The sequence below is a fragment of the Spea bombifrons genome, chromosome 4, assembly GCF_027358695.1.
Source record: "Spea bombifrons isolate aSpeBom1 chromosome 4, aSpeBom1.2.pri, whole genome shotgun sequence".
Taxonomy (NCBI): Eukaryota; Metazoa; Chordata; class Amphibia; order Anura; family Pelobatidae; genus Spea; species Spea bombifrons.
Window position 1 is genome coordinate 82,636,482 of NC_071090.1, and position 8,493 is coordinate 82,644,974.

Here is an 8,493-nt window from a genome sequence, read left to right on the forward strand (position 1 = left end):
GCAGACAGACTCCGCTTCTGCCTTCCATTTCCGCTGGCGTGACATGACCTTCTGGTGCTCCATCATAGAAGCACCGGTGGAAGTGGAGGGCAGAAGCGGAAGTTGCCAGAGAGGAGGATCCAGATCCCCTGCAGCGCTGCGGAGGATACTCCTCTCCGGCAGCTGGTGCAGACAACCTCCGCTACTGCCCTTCACTTCTGCTGGGGCTTCTTTGATGGAGCACCAGCATCACATGACCTTCCGGTGCTCAGTCATAGAAGCTCTAGCGAAAGTGCCGGCCAGCAGCAGAGGTTCACCAGCTGCCCCACTAGACACCAGGGAGTATGGGGGGGGCAGAGTGGCGTATCAGGGGGGTGTAAGGCATATCAGGGGGTACAGTGGCATATAGGGAGGAATAACTCATATCTGGGGGGCAGAGTGGTATATCAGAGGGCACAGTGGCATATCAGGAGGCACAGTGGCATATCGGAAGGTATAAGGCATATCTGGGGGCGGACTGGCATATCAGAGGCACAGTGGCATATAGGGGGATATAAGGGATATCATGGGGGCAGAGTGGCATATCAGGGGGCACAGTGGCATATAGGAAAGTATAAGGCATATCAGGGGCCACAGTGGCATATAGGGGGTATAAGGCATATCAGGGGCTATAAGACATATCGGGGGCACAGTGGCATCACAGGGTTGCATATTAGAGGTATAAGGCATATGTGGGGCAAAGTGGCACGTCTGGGCCAGATGTGCATAACTGGGGGGCAGGTTGGCAAATAAAAGAAATTAAAAAGAAAGCATTTTTCTCATAGTTTTTATTAAAAATGAAAAAATAGTTTACATGTGAATTAATATTTGCTACTGAAACTTTTTTAGGTATTAAAACCTAGTTTGAGAAATATTGTGTTTGGGTTCTTGTACCATTAAAATATAGCTTTTATTATTATGTAAAGTAAAGTAAAATAAGAAGTCAATTAGAGAAATGCCATTGTGATAGAGATAAAAGGGTTAATGACACGTTAATGTAAATTTTACATTTTGTATTTTGATGTTTGTTTTTAACACCCAGTTTGTTCATTACATTATTTTAAATAAACGACAAATTAGCGTATTTTTTTTTTATCCGATTAATCGAAAAAACAATCAGCCAACTAATCGATTATGAAAATAAGTAAATGGCTTTACTTTGTGAGGGGCTGTCCAACGGGCTACTTCGGAAAAGTGACTCATTCCACTTGTTACGGCGATAACATATTTTCAAACTTTATATAATGAATGATTTCTATACATACAACCCCATCCTTTTTATATAATAAAGGCTTTGCATGTACAGAAAGTTGTGCACAGGTGTAAAATATTGACCTGCAGTATGTGGGATGTATAATCTCACTAAAGGTAATTACTCAGTTATACACTAATATATATATATATGTGTGTGTGTGTATACATTGCTATTTGTTCAACATTGCTATTTGTTCAGTCAACCCATTCTAGAATATTTTCCTAAGGTCTGTTCACTTAATACTACACACTAACATGGGGCAGTATTCTAGTGTTTCCAAATATGCCCTTGAGCGCAGCAAAAAAGTATTCATAGTGTGTGATTAAACACCACAGGGCACAATTTGTTAACTTAAATACTTTCCTAAAACATTTCTCTAAACATAAACATACATTTAATACGCGCTGAAACTTTAACAAGTCACTTAATTGGGAGCACAGTAAGTTCACATGGGGATCCGATGCAAAATAGCACAGATCAATTTCTAAATCATCTAAAGACTCGCATTAACCTCGCGGGGACATTGAAATATGTGTAGAAGGAAACAAACTATATAACTACAGCATATTAACTAAGCAGCTAAGGTCCAAGGGGACTTAACGCAATCCAGTCAAGAACATATCAGGTACTGTGCTCTCAATCTACATTTCACAGAATACTTAACACGGTATTGTTTTTAACAGTGCAAACAACAAACTAATTAGATTTACATCATTAACTTACCATGGACTCAGGTGTATTCTGCCAATGCGATCACAGAAGCTCTTATGAGACAAGAAGGACTAGTCCAGACTTGAACAAGAAGAGGAGTCCCATCTGATCTGCAAGAAAGAAACTCATTGGACGTAGAGATGGATTGGTATGCCAATCCAATTAACCCCTCCTTTACTGAGGGTATTTTGTACCCAAAAACCTAAGGCTTATTACGCATGTACTTTACGTTTCCTTAACCACAATTCTCCTTTTTAATTTTATGCGTACCCACACAAATTATATATTGTTTTTTTCAAGGACAGATTTGTACTATTTTGCTATGATGTTTGTCCGCAAAATAGTTCAGCTGACCAAAATACAACAAAATACATTAATGTAAGTGTCTTGAGTTTTAAAATACCCAGCATGTGTAGTTTTTTTTTTAAGGACATTTGCAAGTTACATACCCCAAAATGGAACATTTTCCTAACGTTTTCTCAAATGTGAACTTTTTCTCAACTTTTTGTGACGCTTATGTCTCTCATTTGGGACTGTTTAGTAGCCCACTAGCTCAAAATACCTCCACAAAAGTATATGTTTTTGGAAAGAAGACAACCTAGGGCATTTCACAAGTAGCATTTGGACACTTATCATCATACCTGGGAACTTTCAAAATGAGTTGACCCTCTTGAAACTTTTAATAGCCCAACATGACCAAATGGCTCTGGGAGTTTTATATATGGCTCTGGGAGTTTTATATATGATAACAGCAGTGTATTTTAGAAAGAAGTCAGTTCAAGACTGTGCGACCCTGATAAATAAATACATTAATTAGCATTTTACTTAGTGAAATAAGTATTTGACCCCTTTGCAAAACATGACTTAGTACTTGGTGGCAATCACAGAGGTCAGACGTTTCTTGTAGTTGGCCACCAGGTTTGCACCAGGTTCATATTGGGGTTATCATCCCTTGCATAGCCAATATTGTCATAGTGCATATAAACACTATAGGGAATGCTCTTTTGTTGCTATTTTTTGTTGCTATTACTATTGTAATTATGTAAATGAAACAATTACAGAAATCAATAAGGCCGAGATGTTATTAGTAAACACTGTCAGAAAGCTGAGCGCTCCAAGACCTGCATGCAAATATTTTAAATCTTTTAGTCTAATTCTGTATCTTTGTTTGATGTTATTTGTACAGATACTTAACTAGGTTTTATACATTTTTGTTATAGAACGCAGTGGAAATGCTTTCCCCAAAAATATGCGCTCAGGTTTAACTGATCAAAATGATGCCCTTATTGAAACTTTTTTAACCCCTTCATATCCAAAGGTTATGGACACAATTTATTGAAAAAAATCCCCTTATTATTATTATCAAATGATACATTGTTCTTCAGGACAAGCGGTCTTCGGACACCATATGTATATCTTTGAGTATGAAACATATAGTAATAAATGGTGAGAAAAGTGAAAACAATCTCTCTTTTTTTATACAAAATTGCACAGCTGGTGCCACTACAAAATACTTCTAAATTGCATCTAACTAACCTACAACTGGAAAAATATTACACACATAAAAAGGTAGTACACAGTGATCACACTAGATCAGATTTAACATGGGATGGGGTATTTCTTTTTCCCTAAAACCAACTGTCCTTTAACCCCCCAACACAAACACAAACTCATTTATAAGTTCAATAATCATAGCATTTATGTAATCAGGGTGATACATTTTTGGTTGCGGACACCTTGAGGAGCACTGGCGAAGAGGGATCCCTGATGTGCCGTTATTTATAATAGACATCTGGTGCATTTTTTTTTATTATTTTGATAGTAAAGGCTGGTATTTGTATAGGTTTCTTATTTGGTGGGGGGATGGGTTGAACAGGTTGGTATTGGTGCACTATAATTATGAAGTCTTTTTTAGACCCCAGGGTTCTCTCTTGAAAAAGGGGAAACCCATATGATTTCATCATAACATCACTGGAGGGGTCATTAAAGTACACATTGCTCGTGGAGCATTGTACACTTTTTCATTTCTTTTTTTAAAGTGAAACAATTATATTTCTTCCTTATTCCACGCTACTGTACCCTGTTGCATCTCTTGCTCCATCTCACTGAGACTGATCACAAAAAGGTGTGATCAGCAGTGGGGATACCTGCTAGGAGACCTAAAAGGGATCCCTACAGATCCCTGGCAGATATGATGGACAATCGAAGGGGTCTGTAAGATCCGTGTTGGGACTCCTAGTAAGTATCCCTGCTGCTGATCACACAAGTTCAGACATTGAAATAATAATATAAAAGCACCTTTCAATTTGGGCTGCAGCTAGCAGAATGGACACCAGGCCAGGAATTAGCCTTGCCGATGCTTAAATCGCAAGTATATCCTCCTATGTTAACTACCAAAATTTTGCCCTCCGTCATTAATGGGTTAAACTATTTTCACACTTATTTTTTTTTCCATTGCAAGATGACTAGAGATGAGAGAGAAGGGGCTCTGTAAGTCTACTTTCCCATGTGTTCGTAGACAGGGCTTTATACTGGAACCTTCCCACAGTGACTCCGCTGACACTAAATAGGAATGGCTGAAGCTCTGCTCAGATGTTCAGATACTGTGCTTTCAGTGTGACTGTGTTTGTGCTATCATCAGTCTGGCCTCTTATGCATCAGTGGGGAGGTCTCTCTGCAAAAGCAAAATAACAAGGATATGCTTTTACATCCTAGAGGTCATTGTGACTGCTTTTCTCTTGTTAAAAGTAATAGGCTATTTTTACCTATTTAATAGACTGTTTTATCTCGGAGGAGCTATAGTCTGGCAAAGCTAACATAGGGATTCATTTCCAGTCCGAATATCCTCTTTCTTACAAAGGCTAATCAGACCATGAATGCTAATTACCGGTATAACCTAAAGAAATATACCGTAGTGGCTTGAGTATAGGCCGCACCCTTAAAGTTTGGTGTTATTTTAAAGAAAAAAATATCTTTAAAGAAAAAAATATACATTAGTGGAATGGTAAAACAGTATTTTATCCACTGAATAGAATACATGTATTTTAACATTGTTGGTATCTATCAGTTTGTCAGCATATGTTATATACAAACAGAAAACCATTTAAGGTCCCCCCTTAATTCATAATGTACCTTACTTATAGATATGCCACTCTGCCTCCAGATGTGCTTTATAACCCCAGATATGCCACTCTGCCCCTAATATGCTTTATAACCCCCGATATGCTTTATGCCCCCACATATGCCACTTTGCCCCTCCAGATATGCTTTATGCCCGCTAGAAATGCCGACCTGCCCCCTAAGATATGCTTTATGCCCCCTAGAAGTGCCACTCTGCCCCCCTGATTTGCCACTCTGCCATCCTGATATGCCTAGAAGTGCCACCCCCTGACTTACCAATGCACCCCCAGACTCCCTGGTGTCTAGCGGGGCCGGCCGGTGGACATCTGTGTGATGCACGCAGACAACCTCCACTGCCGGCACTTCCGCTGGGGGCTTCTATGAGGGAGAAACACCGGCAGAAGTGCCGGCAGCAAAGGTTGTCTACGCGCATCGCCGCAGCTGGTGAACGTCTGCGCGATACGCGTACACAACCTCCGCTGTCGGCACTTCCCCCGGGGCTTCTATGGTGGAGCACCAAAAGGTTATGTCACGCCGGTGCTCCACCATAGAAGCCCTGGCGGAAGTGCCGGCAGCGGAGGTTGTCTACAGACATCAAGCAGACGTCCCCGGCTGCCGGAGAGGACGATCCAGGTCCCCTGCAGCGATATGGGGGATCTGGATCCTAACCGAGACTAAATTTAAAAGAAAAAAAAAACACCTGCCCGACGCCCGGAACTGCAGGTCCCGGGCGTCAGGCGATACGAACTGCGCATCCCTGCGCTAAACCCCGAATATAGGTCGCACCCCCAATTTAAAGACCTAAAGTGGGGGGGGGGAGTGTGGCCTATAATTGGGCCAATACAGTATATCCAGACTTGACAATCTCTGCCAAAACCTGCATAAGATACAATAGCTACACAAAGTGAATAGGGTGATAATTTCACCGATCATTACCTGTTAACAAATGTTAATGACGACCAGACATAGCATATGTTTAGTGTGGTGTTTACTAAAACTTCCATCTGTTTGTAATCCTTCTGTGGTCTCCGAATGCATCTCCAAATACATCAGATTCAACTAATCCATGCTTTATCATAAAAAAAACTTTGGCAAGCATATCTATTTGGCAAAAAATTGTGTTAAACATTTTTTCAATCATTGTCTAAATAAAACCTCATTTTTAAATTCACGATTTTGTTGGCTTTTCTTTGGGAAATATTTAAGTTCACATATTTACTTTCTTGGGAAGGTATTTCACAGGGTTTTAGGATTAGTTGAAATCATATGATGTATGCATATCTGATCTATAAAATGTGTCCAACAAAGTCTTAATATATAAACATATACAGCTTCTTATGAGGTTCATATTCAACTGTAGGTTATAACAGAACGGCGCAATCATAAAACAAAACAAAACAACAAAGCAAAAAATGAAATGAGCCCTGTTCAAAAGTCTGCATACCCTTAGTTCTTAATACTGTGTGTTGCCCCCTTTAACATCAATGACAGCGTGCAGTCTTTTGTAATAGTTGGCTATGAGGCCCAGGGCGGCAATACCTATAGGCAAAGTAGGAGGGGCCGCCAGCAGCTGCGAACCGTCGGCCGCGGTCATTCATTAGAAGCGCAGCCGGGGCTCGTGGGTGTGTAAGCGAGTGTGGTAAAAGGGGAGGGGCTTGTGGGGGTGGAGCCAGGGGCAGCAAAATTACATTTTGCCTAGGGTGGCAAAAATCCTTGCACCAGCCCTGATGAGGCCCCAAATTCTTGCAGGTGTTATAGCTGCCCATTCGTTATGGCAAAATGCCTCCAGGTCATGCAAAGTTGTTGGTCGTCTTGCATGAACCGGACGTTTAAGATCTCCCCAGAGGGGCTCAATGATATTAAGGTCGGGAGACTGTGATGGCCACTCCAGAACCTTTACCTTTTTCTGCTGGAGGGTCAACTTGGCCTTGTACTTAGGGTCATTGTTGTGCTAGTAAAGGAATGCGCAGCTTTTTTGCGGAAGAATACAAATTGTCTGCCAGTATTTTCTGATAACATGCTGCACTCACCTTGTCATCAATTTTCACAAGATTCCCTGTCTTTAGAGCTCATAAACCCCCAAAACATCAGTGAGCCACCACCATGCTTCACAGTGGGGACGGTATTTTTTTCACTATAGGCCTTGTTGAACCCTCTCCAAACACAGAGCTTATGATTGTGTACTTTTACAATTTTTATAAAACCCTTTGTATAGGCTCCATGCCAATATGGAATAAAATATCTGAGCCAACAAATATTATAGAACTGGAAAGGTACCAGGGACTTACATGACAAATAATTAGGATAATGTACGAGTAATGAATTGGGTTTCTGTATGTAGGAAAGAGAAGTTTGCCAGGAGATATGATTACTTTGTTCAAGTAAATTCAAGGTCAGTATAAAAAGTTTACAAAGAAAAAAAAACTTGTGATATAATTTGCTTGTACATGATCTCAATGTATTTGCGCTGGAAGGTAGGTAAGACCTCCATAGTTTGAATCCATAGTTTTCCAACATGGCAACTGCATACAGTCCAGTGGCACAGGTTGTGTTGTCCAGTAGCCATGGCATTGGTGTGACCAAGGCCCTTAGATGTATGACTATGAGAAAACGATCTACAACCCCTAGTAACAAATGCATGAAACCAGTACCAGAAGTGGCTAATCCAGGTAGTGTCACTCGATAAGACACCTAGACATGTTAGCATAGCAAGGACACTACACTATATGACCAAAGGTATGCGGACACCCCTCATAATCCCAATCCAGCAAAGAAGCGGTACGACCACACACACGCATTCTCAGAGTGATACTGCTGAGTGCTAAAGAAAGTAGCGGGTAAAAATCGCCTGTCCTCTGTGGCATCGCTCACTACAGAATTCCAAACTGATTCCAGCTGCACACAAGCTGAAGATCACTATGCGCAATGCCAAGTATTATTTCGAGTAATGTAAAGCACACCACCACTGGACTCTGGAGCAGTGGAAACGTGTTCTCTGGGGTGATGAAGTCTGATGCACAAATTTGGATTTGGCGGATGTCAGGAGAACGCTACCTACCAGAATGTCTACCTACAGTGCCTACTGTAAAGTTTGGTGGAAAAGACATAATGGACTGAGGATGTTTTCAGGGTTAGTTCCATTGAATGTTAATCTTAATGCTACAGCATACAAAATTTTTTTAGACAATTCTGGCATCAGTTTGGGTAGGCCCTTTCCTGTTCCATATGCACAAACCAAATTCCACAATGACATGGTTTGACAAGCTTGGTGTGGGAGAACTCGAGTGGCCTACACAGAACTCTGGCCTTAGTCCCCCATTGAATTGGAATGCTGATTGTGAGCCAGGCTTTCTCATCCAACATTTTGGCTGAAAAGGCACACATTCCTA

General features: G+C 41.1%; 1 long non-coding RNA gene across 1 annotated transcript in view; it reads right to left on the bottom strand.

Annotated features, from left to right (window-relative positions):
- The window catches only part of LOC128491939 (uncharacterized), a 92,956-nt gene extending 90,899 nt beyond the window's left edge, over window positions 1-2,057 (bottom strand). Inside the window, exon 1 of the long non-coding RNA XR_008354050.1 lies at window positions 1,997-2,057. This is a non-coding gene — a long non-coding RNA (uncharacterized LOC128491939). The remainder of the gene's footprint in view (window positions 1-1,996) is intronic.
- Between the last annotated feature and the right edge of the window lie 6,436 nt (window positions 2,058-8,493).